This window comes from Anabrus simplex, chromosome 3 (assembly GCF_040414725.1).
Source record: "Anabrus simplex isolate iqAnaSimp1 chromosome 3, ASM4041472v1, whole genome shotgun sequence".
NCBI classification, from domain to species: domain Eukaryota; kingdom Metazoa; phylum Arthropoda; class Insecta; order Orthoptera; family Tettigoniidae; genus Anabrus; species Anabrus simplex.
This window is the reverse complement of record NC_090267.1, coordinates 12,071,651-12,087,001: the sequence shown is the minus strand read 5'-3', so window position 1 is coordinate 12,087,001 and position 15,351 is coordinate 12,071,651. Positions and strand designations below refer to the sequence as shown.

The 15,351-nt window shown below is 39.1% G+C and overlaps 1 long non-coding RNA gene across 1 annotated transcript in view; it reads right to left on the bottom strand.

The window, feature by feature from the left end:
- Positions 1-942: 942 nt before the first annotated feature.
- The window catches only part of LOC136866936 (uncharacterized), a 36,362-nt gene continuing 21,953 nt past the window's right edge, over positions 943-15,351 (bottom strand). Inside the window, exons 2-3 of the long non-coding RNA XR_010859589.2 lie at positions 13,896-13,978; positions 943-1,096 (exon numbers count right to left, since the gene is read on the bottom strand). This is a non-coding gene — a long non-coding RNA (uncharacterized lncRNA). The remainder of the gene's footprint in view (positions 1,097-13,895; positions 13,979-15,351) is intronic.

The window sequence follows — 15,351 nt, the reverse complement described above, 5'->3', positions numbered from 1 at the left end:
CTACCATTCTTTGTCTATGTCCTTAATTCTAGCTGTCAGAGCTCTCTACTATCTCCTTTCCCCTTCTATGTATCAGACAAAACATAACCCATTCCTACACTCTCAATATAGTTTTTAATCTTATACAACCACACCTCGATGTACATATTGTCCCCTTCTCCGGGGTCGCTCAGTCGGCGGAGCGAGAGTCCCAAAAGGGTGGACTGTTCGCAGGGCCAACTTGCTATTACGGGACCGACCTTCAGAAGATTTACATTTGCAGGGCCATTGGTGACTGGATAGGAGACATAACGTGGAATAAGAATCAGAACAAAATAACAAACTGGTTTATTAAAATGAAAATAAAATTCAGTCTGGACAATGCTAGGAAAGAAATTGCATTATCACATTTCTTTAACATAATTCAAATGATCATTCTTCTCGTTAACAAAATGACTATGAGTCCTTGGCATGCTTAGCGAATTCAATGGATTCAATTACACCTTCAATGAACTTCCAACCGAAGCCATTCTCTGTAACATTTAATCTATCACGTAATTAGTGATACTGTCGTTATAATTGCAACAAAACAATGTCACACTGAACATGAAATAACCATATTTCATTACTTCCTTAATCTATACGGATTACCCATTGATTAATTCTTACTTTAGCACATCTTTGACAAAATTTTCTGTCTAATTTATATTGGCATATTTTGAGAAAAAATTCTTGAGAAACTACTTTGTCATACTTATGAGAAATCCTTCCTAAATCATTTTCTCACACCTTTGAGAAATTCTTTACAACCTATTCTTGAGAAGAATACAATCTACTAGTCATCTACTGAAAGAAGAAATTCTACAATGGTACTTATGGTTCCGATGGAAATCGTGGAAGTCGGGATGCAGCTATGGGCGTCGGCGTCCTCTTCTTACGCTATGGAGGCTTGTAGACGGACAAGTTCATCGCGCTGGCGTGCACATTTTGGCTTAACCCATCATGACTACGGCTACGTACAGCAGCGCTGAATCACTCCAACAATGTTCCAGAAAATTCCAGGATTTTCCTCTCGTCGTTGCATGTTGTCGGCTAATCTTCACAGAGGTAGCTGAAACTGAAATTTGGTATCAGAAAATAGGATCCACACTAGCTGCATACCATTAAATTATTTACGACACTTAACTGGCACAATGATGTACACTCAGGTTCAGTTTTACCCCGAGCTTCGAATTCTGAACACATTCACAAGATTACAGTAAGTCTTGAAGCTGACGGAACATTATTACTGGTACTACGATGTTTTATAGGCCAGGTTTCCTCTCGAATATTCACTTCAGGTAGTTCTCTTCTCTTATAATTTCCAATGGGACATTCCATAGATTTCTACTGCAACACTCGCCGTAAATGAGCGCACGAACTGTCTGTGGTTTCACAAGTTCCACACGGTGAAATGTGCGGCTGTAACAACCTCGCTCTATACTGAATTTGGCTGAAGAAAAGTTGAACTAGCACTCAAATAAAACAGTGGTGGTGCCATACAAGAAATAGACAGTTAATATCACTGTCCGCGAACATTCATCTTTTCCCTAGAGGTTAAAATTATACGACGTTCTTCCGGAAGACTATTATTAGACTTCTCCTTAGAGACTCTTCTCTTCGATTCTCCGTTCGAGACTGTAATGTTCTCTTCAACTTTTCCTTAGAGACTCTGCTTCGACTTCTTTCTAGAAAGATCTTAAGACCTTTCAGCACCTTCCTCGATTTTTATTGGCTGTTGACCTCCTTGTGACGTGATTCGTCCTTCACACCGGCAAGTAGATTTCTCCAGAATATCGTTCCCCTCTCGGCTGTCGGCGCGCTAGGTGACGTAACTGCGTGACGTGGCGACCTTCACCGGCCTGTTGACCTAGTTCACACTCGCCCGCAGCGGCACGGCACGGTAACAGCTGATGCATACTCACTTATAAACCAATGTTCCGTTACAAAAATTACTCCAGCTTCCCCAAATTCAATCAGGCACCATTTAAACGGGTACAATATCAATTAATTGCTGTTTGTATGCTTCCTGCAATACTGGGCCACCCTTCCTTCTTTTCAACCGCATCCAGAATTTCAGAACACTTCTGACACAACCTACTTCTACTTATTCTCCCCATAAAAATAACACCCCACATTCGCTGTACACTGAGGCAATCTCATAATTACCTTACTAGATTTATATATAATTTGGTTTAATGTATCCCTTTCCTTTTCAAGTCCCAACAGTTCTGCCCCATATACGCTCTGCTTAGCACCAACGTTTTTAATACTAGTCTCAAAATCTTATAATTTATCCCCGGGAATTTTGTCACTAAAATCTTAACCACCGACAGTGCTGCGATGCCTCTCAACTTTGCCCTCTTAATGTGATCTTCCCATCCTCGTTTTTTATTTAACAGCACTCCCAAGTAATATATCTTATCTACGTCTATGTTCTCTCCCTGTAATATCCAATTCTTTCCTTTTTCCTCCTCCTATTCTTTCGTACAACTAGCACCTTCGATTTATTAATGTTTAATGCACACATCCCTGCAAACTCCGACAACACCTTTCCTCTTTTGCAATTCCCCTCCTGTGAAGGACATTAGGATGACATCATCAGCAAAAATCAGTCCTGTGATCTGTAGTCCTTGTATTCTGCCCATTTTCACCCCCGCGCCCTTCCAAAATATCATTAATGAACAGCAGAAATAACAACGGTGAGAGTTTACATCCTTTTTTACCCCGATTTTACAATCAATAGGCTCACTAATTAAATTCCCTTCTATCTCAATGCAACAATATTCCTTTTGGTAAATCAGCCCGATCGCTCGTACCATATTCGTTGAGACTCCCAAACTGCTACTCCACTCACCGTCTCTCAAAGTCTATGGCTGCTAGGTACTCACAGCCTCGTTCTCTACTTAAGTATTTATATATTATCATCTTAGCTGTCATAATGTTATCTATTGTCATCCTTCCTTTCCGAAATCCTCCCTGGAGCATTGATATTACTGAATACTCTTCTGCCCTGTATAACTCAAGGAGTCTAGTGGCGTTACTCCTCGATAGTTCCCTGTATATCGGACAAATGATCCCACATTCCCACTCTTTAGGTATTGAAGATCTTGTTGAACAATTTTATTATTCCCTCTCTCATCTGCCCGCATTTATATATCTCTTTCCAAAACAATTATTTATACCATTCTTTTCTCCCGCCGATCGACTCTTCAGTTTGCCTAACTCATCCTGTACTTCCTCTACAGAGATATATTTGTCAAGTTCATATTTACTAACTTCCATATTTCTCCAAGGACCCCTTATCCCATCCCCCAACTTCCAGTTGTTGTTAGGCCCTAATAAACCGCTGAAGTATATCACTCACTGGTCATAATCAATCCTAACTTTCACTACTCTTTTCCCTCCTTAATGTAGTTTGTTTATTCTTCCCATACTCTCTCCACTTGATTTAACCTGTATTCTCTATTAACTAACTCCGTTTGCTCCATAGTCCATAGCCTTTTACTCTCGACGATTTTCTTTTTGTACTCCGTCCTCAATGTGCAGAAAGTTTCTTTCTTCATTACCTCCACTTAATCTATAGTTCTTTCAGAGCCTTCCCAGCTGAGCCCCTTAATACTTCGCAATCCTTATGTACCATCCACCGCTCTCCCCTCATCCTTCTCTTATGCACTTGCTCCATCCCAGCAACTCTGTTTATAGGATATTCAGTTAGAAAACCAAACGTACATAAGCACCACAACGTCTCAAGAAAACAGCATTGATGATAAACGCCATGTAAGCATTGACAAAGCAGACTTAGAAACCTTAAACGGCCCAAGCATAAGACATCGATGAAATCCCTGACAAGATATCCAAAATACCAGGCACGTACAAACGGAGATGCCACTCACACAAACAATATTCGAATAGACCGTATCGTGCCACAATACTGAAGTGATTCATACAAATAAGGTAAGAAACACCCACATAATGTGGCTAGACATCGAAAATAGGCATACCCAACAGAAGGGTGAAACATGACAATACATTCAAGGCATAATGTTCCGCCGAACGGTAACCAAACTTTGACTGAAAAAGCAGGGTAAAAAGGGCACAGAAATTACGCAAGATAAGGTGGGCATAGTCACAAACTTACCAAGTAAAAATAATAGATTCTGTGCGAATCTCCAGCATAACATAATTTGAATCTATTATAAAAATTATAATACAGTAAGAAGACCAGCATTGAGATTCTGGATACCAATTTGCCTTTTCCCCAAGTTCAAAGAAAAAATATCATTAATAGACTGAAAATCAAGGAGGTAGAAATATCAAAGGTGCGAGAGAGGACACTAATGCCATCTTGTGACAGTATGATAAACTATCAAGTGAAAGATTGCTAGTACAGAAAGAAAGCTAAGATTTCGTAACATTAATTAAACATGCGTGAAACTGAAAATGAATACAGAGAAGCAGGAGCGTCTCAGCTATCTCCTGATTGAATCTTGGTAGAATATATGATTATGTTGAAAATTAGTAATTTAATAGATTAGATAAAGGTAAGTTTATGAAGTTAAAACTGTTATTATTCGCTGATAAACTCATATGCTACTTATGTCCTTAATTGTGATAACTGGTGAGATTTAAGGTCATCTAAGATATCATCTCACTTCTGAAATGATAAAAATTAATTCTGATAAAATTAAGTTCAAATATTCTTCTTTTTGCTCTTTAATGAGAGCTACTCAAAAAAATTTGCTTAACTTGTCCGTTGTAATTACAAATGAAATGTATTTCATTATAATTGTTTCTATGTGAAAGGAGAATTTATCATTCAATAAAATTAATAATAAGGTCATTAAAATACACTGTAGACAATGCCCGATACCTTCCACAATTTTGCCCATTACAGTGGAGTAATGTTCTTGGTGCGTATCTATGCCTTGTGTATGGATTCATTATTTAATTATTAGATAGTTGCAGTGAACGAATTATTTATTTATTTATAGATGTTTCTTTTGCATTGATTACAGATAATTGACCTGTTATTGCTGTTTGAATTAACTGATTTTAATGTGCAAGGTCTCATTGTCTTTATAATATTTCCTTAAATTCCGTCGCGTAGTCACAGTATGAATATCTGGGAGCTTTCAGCATATCAAATAGGCTATAGTCGCTCATAATGTATACCGAAAGCAGGACTTATTCACCCTGTGACCTGACATGGAAACATAATCGTAGTGTACTAAGCTCAAATCCAAAAGTGCTTGTCTATCTGGTGAACTAGAATTTTTAATCCACTGCTATAAGTTGAAAAACATCTCTCTTGCTGTTTATAATGTATCCAGTAATAATGTCGATCAAGATATCCCTGAATTTATATCTACTTTCAAATCTCTTCTCTTTCGTAATGTTCAGACAGTTCCTGTTACAACTGTAAAAACATTGCATGATAGTATGCTATTAATATTGGAAGTAATTCCCGTTTCTTCCAGCGACATGTTTACAGGAATTGACAAGTAAGAATTCTACTGAGGATGTGGTAGATGAAACCGCTGACTTCAGTATGGATTCACAACAAAATTTTGAGCACTAGTCTCCATTGTGTTGGAGTATTGAAAAGAGAGATATCCCAGGCTGTTACTAATCAATTATCGCAGAAGTGATTTGTATGATGTACATACCACTTAAAGCCCTAACACATTTAGTTCCTAGATGTTGTTTTCATATTCAGTCCATGCACCAAAGTGTACCAACACACATTCTGGATCTGTCATTCTATTCTGAGGCATTTAAAATACATACCATGGAATTTGAAATGGTTGAAGATATCATGCGTTGAATATATCCACAACATTGGTTGTATTTTTCAGTTGCTACATGTCCCAGCAAGTTTTATCTATGATGTCACTTCTTGTGTAATTAATGAACATCGTACCCTTTCTTCAAGTAGTAAAAGCTCACAGTAGTATAACAACTGGGAGGAATAGTTCTGCTTGTAGATCAAATCTTCAAACCGAATAATTTGTAACTATTCATTTAGTAAACAGAGGTTGTTATACCTGTGCTTCATCCCAGTTCATATTCTTCACAACCACCTGTCCTAAGGTGAGCATAGCAATAACAGTGAAGCATCCGTAATGGGCCTCCAAAAATCTTAAATATAACCACAGGGATCTGAGAACATAACTATGAATGTTAACTATTCAATGTAAGTGGTATGAACGAGTTTATTAAACTAAGACATAGATATGCTCAACCGTAATCCATAACTAGAAACACACTACAAAACAATGATGGGGTATAAAACCCTCATAAATTTAGACATCACGTACTGGAAACTGAGAAAACAAGACACACTATAACACAGAGATGTAACAACAAAATAAGCCGATCAGTTACTGGCCAATGGCCCTCTATTTAGTTATCTAAAAATATTAAAAATAGGTCCGATTCGTTGGCTGAACGGTCAGCGTACTGGCCTTCGGTTCAGAGGGTCCTGGGTTCGATTCCAGGCCGGGTCGGGGATTTTAACCTTAATTGGTTAATTCCAATGGCACAGGGGGCTGGGTGTATGTGTTGTCTTCGTTGTCATTTCATCCTCATCATCACGCACAGGTCGCCTACGGGTGTCAAATTGAAAGACCTGCACCTGGCGAGCAGAACCCGTCCTGGGATATCCCGGCACTAAAAGCCATACGACATTTCATTTCATTTCATTTCATTAAAAATAGCATAAAATTTTGCCTTCACCAAATAACTAAAAACAAATACAGGGCATATGAACACACACAAAATTAAATCACTTGCTATGAGACCAGGCATTACCTCCCACCGAAACGACAGTAGCTGTATTCCTTCAAACACAAGAGGACTAAACTCCACGACCTTCATTAGCACTCAGCGATAGTTCCCCTTAAGCGACAGACACGGTCGCAAAAAACACTATCATCAAGCAGAAATTAAAACAAACAGAACAAAATCAACACACAAAGAAGTAAGAGGGCATGTTTCTAAAAAGAAGAATGACACACAAATAAAAGTACATGTCCACAGGTTTTGAGCATGGGGAATGTATTCAGGTTCTCGGCATCTAGATGGCATCATCAGGTTCACCCGGTAATGGATGAACATCGATATTCCTTTTAACAGGAAGGTCACATAAACACACTTATTCATGCAACACGTCTGTTTGGCTCACTAATTAAACCCTCTCATTATAACTAAACTACGGGACTGTTTCATTACAGGCCGACTTTACAGCTGATATTTCCTGCCCCCCTCTCTACACTTGGAAATATTTTCATTCAACTAGCTCAAGACTGCTCGCACAGGAAATCTCTTCACCTTACACTAGCAGGCACAAATCTTTACTCCGCGTTTACGTCCGTGATTCACTCATTAAGATGTTATTATTTCTATAACGGATCGTCCATCCTTCTTTCAACCACGCCATTTAAATATCCTGTGCACTTCTCAACACTTTTATTCTATATTCAATCTCGAGTATTCCCCTGAACCAATCTGTTGCAGCCTTTCTCGATGACCTTATTTTGCAATGCTCGGAATATATTCCCTTGTCCTCTGGTTGCTTCAACTGAAATGTCATCCTCACTAATTAAATTCCTCCAAGACATTCTACAAAATAAAAAGCTATATGCATACAACATCCCAATGGTTGCATCCATATTTAACTATGCTAGAAATGACTTGCCCCTTTCGGCATTACTACATTGTATACTTACATTATTAACAGCATAATAAATAAGAAACTGAATGTGAAATTGCTATTTAGTCCTCAGGTAATAAGATCCACTTATCTGTCTTCAATCTTACGCCGCAGTGCTCATCAGGAGTTTGACCTTCATCAGGCTATTGGCGATGACAGAAAAGGTCCTGTGTTCCATGTGTGTACCGCTGATAATCTCGTGTTGCAGTCAGCAATGTTGTGATATAGTCGTCATCAACTATGCACGCTATGATTTCCACACTCATGGCATGGATTGTTGCAACCTGAGGCTTGAACCTACATTATTATCATTTGGGAAATTTAGTCCGTCTCCCTACAGACTGTAATGGTTTAGAGCTCATACAGTCACTCCTGCTGTTAACACAATTATTTTAATGCATACATACATACATACATACATACATGCATACATACATACGTACATTATCATTATAGACTGTTATGCCTTTCAGCGTTCAGTCTGCAAGCCTCTGTGAATTTACTAAACATCACCACAGTCCTCTATTTACAACTAGTGTTGTGGCCTCATTTAGTTCTATACCTCTTATCTTTAAATCGTTAGAAACCGAGTCTAACCATCATCGTCGTGGTCTACCTCTACTTCTCTTACCCTCCATAGCAGAGTCCATTATTCTCCTAGGTAACCTATCCTCCTCCATTCGCCTCACATGACCCCACCACCGATGCCGGTTTATGCGTACAGCTTCATTCATCGAGTTCATTCCTAAATTAGCCTTTATCACATCATTCCGAGTACCCTCCTGCCATTGTTCCCACCTGTTTGTACCAGTGATCATTCTTGCTACTTTCAAGTCTGTTACTTCTAACTTATGAATAAGATATCCTGAGTCACTCCCGTAAAGCAACGTTGGTCTGAAAACAGACAGATGTAAAGATAGTTTCGTCTGGGGCTCACTTCCTTCTTACAGAATACTGTTGATCGCAACTGCGAGCTCACTGCATTAGCTTTACGACACCTTGATTCAATCTCAGTATATTACCATCCTGGGAGAACACACTACTTAAATACTTCAAATTATCGACCTGTTCTAGCTTTGTATCACCAATCTGACATTCAATTCTGTTGAATTTCTTACCTACTGACATCAATTTAGTCTTCGAGAGGCTAATTTTCATACCATACTCACTGCACCTATTTTCACCTTCCAAGATATTAGACTGCAGGCTTTCGGCACAATCTGCCATTAAGACCAAGTCGTCAGCATAGGCCAGACTGCTTACTACATTTCCACCTAACTGAATCCCTCCCTGCCATTCTATACCTTTCAGCAGATGATCCATGTAAACTACGAACAGCAAAGGTGAAAGATTACAGCCTTGTCTCACCCCTGTAAGTACCCTGAACCAAGAACTCATTCTACCATCACTTTTCATTGAAGCCCAATTGTCAACATAAATGCCTTTGATTGCTTTTAATAATCTACCTTTAATTCCATAGTCCCCCAGTATGGCGAACATCTTTTCCCTCGGTACCCTGTCATATGCTTTCTCTAGATCTGCGAAACATAAACAGAACTGCCTATTCCTCTCGTAGCATTTTCCAATTACCTGGCGCATACTGAAAAGCTGATCCTGAAAGCCTCTCTGTGGTCTGAAACCACACTAGTTTTCATCCAACTTCCTCTCAACAACTGATCGCACCCTCCCTGCCAAGATACCAGTGAATACTTTGCCCGGTATACTAATCAATGGGATAGCTCGATAGTTGTTGCAATCTTTCCTGTTCCCTTGCTTATAGATAGGTGTAATTACTGCTTTTGTCCAATCTGAAGGTACCTTACCAACACTCCATGCTAATTTTACTACTCTATGAAGCCATTTCATCCCTGCCTTCCCACTATACTTCACAATTTCAGGTCTAATTTCATCTATTCCTGCTGCCTTATGATAATGGAGTTTATTTACCATCCTTTCCACTTCCTCAAGCATAATTTCACCAACATCATTTTCCTCCTCCCCATGAGCTTGGCTGTTCACAACACCACCAAGATGATTTCCTTTTACATTGAGATGTTCAAAATATTCCCTCCACCTCTCCAGTGATTCCCTGGGATCTATTATGAGTTCACCTGAGTTACTCAAAACACTGTTCATTTCCTTTTTCCTTCCCTTCTTAAGATTCTTTATTACTGTGCAGAAGGGTTTCCCTGCTGCTTGACCTAGCTTTTCCAGGTTGTTACCAAAATATTCCCACGACTTCTTTTTGGATTCAACAACTATTTGTTCCGCTCAATTTCCTTCATCTACATACAAATCCCTGTCTGCCTTGGCCCTTATTTGGAGCCATTTCTGATAAGCCTTCCTTTTACGTTTACAAGCTGCTCTCACTTCATCATTCCACCAAGATGTTCGCCTTTTCCCATCCTTACACACAGTTGTTCCTAGGCATGCCCTTGCTGTTCCTACTACAGCATCCCTGTATGCCACCCTTTCACTTTCTATATCCTGAATCTGCTTACTGTCCACTCTTCGAAACTTCTCACTAATCATATCCATGTACTTCTGTCTAATTTCCTCGTCCTGGAGATTTTCTACCCTTATTCGTTTGCAGACAGATTTCACTTTCTCTACCCTAGGCCTAGAGATACTTAGTTCATTACAGATCAGATAGTGGTCTGTATCATCGAAAAATCCCCGGAAAACTCGGACATTCCTAACAGATTTCCTGAATTTGAAGTCTGTTAAGATATAGTCCATTATGGATCTGGTACCCCTTGCCTCCCATGTGTAGCGGTGAATAGCCTTATGCTTGAAGAATGTATTCGTAACAGCTAATCCCATACTAGCACAGAAGTCCAGCAAACGCTCCCCATTCCCATTAGCTTCCATATCCTTCCCGCATTGGCCAAACAACTTTCGTATCCTTCAGTTCTATTCCCAACTCTCGCATTGAAATCTCCCATTACCACTATTCTATCCTTGCTGTTGATCCTGACCACGATGTCACACAATGCTTCATAAAACTTGTCAACTTCATCCTCATCTGCACCCTCACATGGTGAATACACGGTTTTAATTCTAGTCCTAATTCCTCTAACTGACAAATCTACCCACATCATTCGCTCATTTACATGCCTAACAGAAACTTTGTTGTTGCGTACAATGGTATTCCTGATAAAGAGCCCTACCCTAGACTCTGCCCTTCCCTTTCTAACACCCGTTAAGTACACTTTATAATCTCCTATCTCTTCCTCGTTATCTCCCATTACCCGAATATCACTTATTCCTAGCACATCCAGATGCATCCTCTTTGCTGACTCAGCCAGTTCTACTTTATTTCTTTTTTTTTGGTATGGACTTTATGTCGCACCGACACAGATAGATCTTATGGCGATGATGGGATAGGAAAGGCCTAGGTGTTGGAAGGAAGCGGCCGTGGCCTTAATTAAGGTACAGCCCCAGCATTTGCCTGGTGTGAAAATGAGAAACCACGGAAAACCATTTTCAGGGCTGCCGATAGTGGGATTCGAACCTACTATCCCCCGGATGCAAGCTCACAGCCGCGCACCTACTTTATTTCTTCCATAAGCCCCATTAATATTGATAGCTCCCCATCGAATTCCATTTCGTTCGCCAAGTTGTTTCCAAGGAGTCCCTCACCTGTCAAATGGGAGTGGGACTCCGTTAAACAACAAAACAAGCATCTGTATAAGGTATTCAAGGTTTATTAATTAATGGAATGGTAAAAGCATGATTACTAGTAAATAACATTCATGTTCATGCTGGTCCGCCGAACCCAGTAACTGCAGGAACCAGGCAGTGTCCTTCAAGTTGAGATAATAAATAATAGTGTAATTAGACTTGTTTTGTGACACATCATTCATAATTACTTCTTCACACAGAACTGCTATTTCAATACAAATGGGTACACTAGTCAACGCATGTAACCAAATACAAGTAGGATGTTCTCACAAATGGCTTGCACATTCGTTATATCTCCATTATTTCAAGACATTTCCAATAAATGGCAAGTCTATTGCTACTCTGATGCAAGTAGGAAGTAATCTCTGTTATAACTGTCCTTGGGTAGGTATTGGGGTCAATATTATTGCTAAACCTGGATTGCTTTGGGGGTTTATAGGAAGTCAAAACAATGCTTTTACCCTCCCACAAAATACGCATGACTACGTTTAATGGAGAACTACCAGCCTGCATGGATATCAATTTCTTAAAAGTTTTTTTATGTGCACCTTTTGATAGGAGGATTACAAGGGAGTTATCATTAATACAGACTGTCATGTCATTTCCAGATGGGTTAAGTGGTGTAATTAAAGAACCATTTTACTCTTTTCAGTAGAACAGATAATAAGGGATGTTATCTTGGTTTAATGAGTCTTCAGCCCAAATGCAACTCCCGGTTTCAGAAGAACAGTATGTAACAGAGAAATAGGGAGAATTATGCAAAACTTCATACCAGGAACTGTATCATTCAATGAAATCAGTCTCCACGTTGTTGTTCTTTTTTTGCTAGTTGTTTTACGTCGCACCGACACAGATAGGGCTTACGGCGACGATGGGACAGGAAAGGACTAGGAGTGGGAAAGAAGCGGCCATGGCCTTAATTAAGGTACAGCCCCAGCATTTGCCTGGTGTGAAAAACGTACTATCTCCCGAATACTGGATACTGGCCACACTTCAAGTTACTGCCGTATTAATAGAGGCACCTGTTTGTGGGGAAAATGTTTGCCTCATTTCTCGCTATTTTTATTTTATTTCATCAAGAATTTCGCTAAATTTTATTTCCACTTTTCAGCAATAAAGTTAAACTAAAAGATAATTTATAGCATATTTTGTATGTATATGTAAGAATAAAATGTTAATCTTGTTTCTGTTGAAAAATTCTATCCTGCCACATTAGCAAGTAAGGCCTAGTGCACATACATAATTTACACATAAAAGGTTCCATACTGCTGGGAATCAGAGCTGTTCACCTGCCAAACACTATATTACTGACCGCGATCCATAAAGCCTTCACTGCACCTTCTACAAAGTGCCCATATCCAGATTTCAGGGAAAGAAGAATGGCAATTATATCAATATATTTACCTGCTCTACATGAACTAAACACTGTGTATGGTTCAACATATTCTGATGTTGAAAGTTCTCGTACGATAGGAATTTGCTTTACGGGATGAGAGAATTCATCATTATCTAAATCACCTTTCATTTATGCTTTTTGTATCAAAGAGTGATTCCACATAATGTCTTCAATAATTTGGCGAGTTTGCTTTAAGGTTAAATAGTTTTGCGTTTTGAGCCAAGTTTGTAAAATTTTGCTATAATTTCACGATTTCACGCTTTGCGAAAAACAGCCGCCTCTGCGTATTAAACATTTCAATACAGGCATACAATTTTGCATAAACTCATTACAGGAATCATGAAATAGATTACCAATTGCCGTGCAAAGAACAGGTACATATGATAGTGGTTTTATAATTCTGAGAAAATTATTTCTAGGAAATAGTTGCTGATCGCATTCAACCAATCACAACTGATCTGCATTTTTTATAATGAAAGTAGTATGATACTAATTGTTTCAGTTAAAGTGCAAGTTAACTACAATATTCTAAACACGTGCACTTTAAAAACGTAAAGATCTACCTCAGATATTTTGCACACAAATATTCAATTATACTATATCTAGAAATAGACTTTAGCTACTCTAAGTTCCTGTAAAATTATCTTCATTCTAATCACTACTTCTCGAGAAATGATAATACTGACAAAAATAGCTCACACATCTACCACCGAGCTAAGGAGTGAATGGCCTCAACTACTGTATGCAGGAATCAGGCTGCCTGCTCATCAATTTTAATATTCTATTCACTCTAGGCCTGCTAGATGCCAGAATAAACAGAATCTCTCTTGGGCAACAAAAGCAGAGTTCCAATGCATTTTGTTGGGTAAACTTGCCAATGTCATACAACACAGAGTATCTCATGGACATTCTATCTACCCTTGGAAAATCAAACTACCTGTGCTGTGTTTGAACCTGAGATGTTGGGATGCGAAGACCAACATTATCACTTGTCCGCAGAGGGAGCTAGCGTACAGTTAAACTATAATTGAACACTGTGTAGCATTCGCAGAATAATATCTAATTAAGATAAACCGTACTTACTTTTCTTCTTCTTTAAGACAAGGGACCAGTTGTTTAACTGTGTGTTCCTCAATGGATATTTCATCCTTAACATCCGCAGCAGGCTAGAAGTGAAAAATATGGAAAGTAAATGTGGAGTTAATAGGCAACAAGAATAAAATATATAAATAAAAAGGAATCAGCTAACAAAATAAATTATACGCTTTCACAAAAGTAAACATTATTTTATCTCTTAAGATATAAATGCAAATGAACAAGCATCATATTATGTAATAATTTTTTTATTTGCTTTACATCACACTGACACACATAGGTCCTACGGCGACGATGGGATAGGAAAGGCTTAAGAATGGGAAGGAGGCGGTCGTGGCCGCAATTAAGGTACAGCCCCAATATTTGCCTGGTGTGAAAATGGGAAACAATGGAAAAACATCATCAGGTCTGCCAACAGTGGGGTTTGAACTCACTATCTCCCAGATGCAAGCTCACAGCTGTGCGCCCGTATTCGCACGGCCAACTCGCCCGGTACATATGGAATAATTATATGAAGGGCCAGGAACAGGAAAATGAATAGATAATAGGATAAAAATGAACAGAGGACAAGAGCAAGAAATAGAGGAAGAAAAAATGAAATGGCATTTGGCTTTTAGGGCCGGGAGTGTCCAAGGACACGTTCGGCTTGGCAAGTGCAGATCTTTTGATTTGAAGCATGTAGGTGACCTACGTGTCATGGTGAGGATGAAATGATGATGAAGACAACACATATACCCAGCCCCGTGCCAGAGAAAATAACCAATGACGGTTAAAATTCTCAACCCCACCAGGAAACGAACCTGGGAACACTGTGACCAAAAGCCAAGATGGAATGGACAATAGAAGAAGGAACTTGAAAGGGCACGGATAATCACACACAACGCCACACTTTGTCCTCTCAGCCTCTCTTCCTACAGTCCGCTGTCACTGTGATCATCAGACTTGCCACCATTTGTGTAATTTTCATTCAACAGATGTAGACTCAACTTTGTATGCAATGTTTATATTTTTGATATCTTTGGTTCATGAATGAGATAAACTACAGATAAACTTTACATTTCGCTTCATCAGAAGTAAACCTTAACTATAGGTGACAGGTTCGAATTTAGTTCACCTTTCATCAACAGAACTGGCAATGATGTACCTGTACAGCGTACAAATCTAAACTTTACTAATAATAGTTGAAGAACACAGCTGATTTTCAAGCTAATTCTCAGCAAAATATAATAAAATTCTAGTGGTTGTGCTGAGTGGCTCGGACAGTTGAGGTGCTGGCCTTCTCGCCCCAACTTCGCAGGTTCGATCCTGGCTCAGGCCGGTGGTATTTGAAGGTGCTCAAATACATCAGCCTCGTGTCAGTAGATTTATTGGCAAGTAAAGAAACTCCTGCGCGACTCAATTCTGATGATGATGATGATGATGATGATGATGATGATGATTGTTG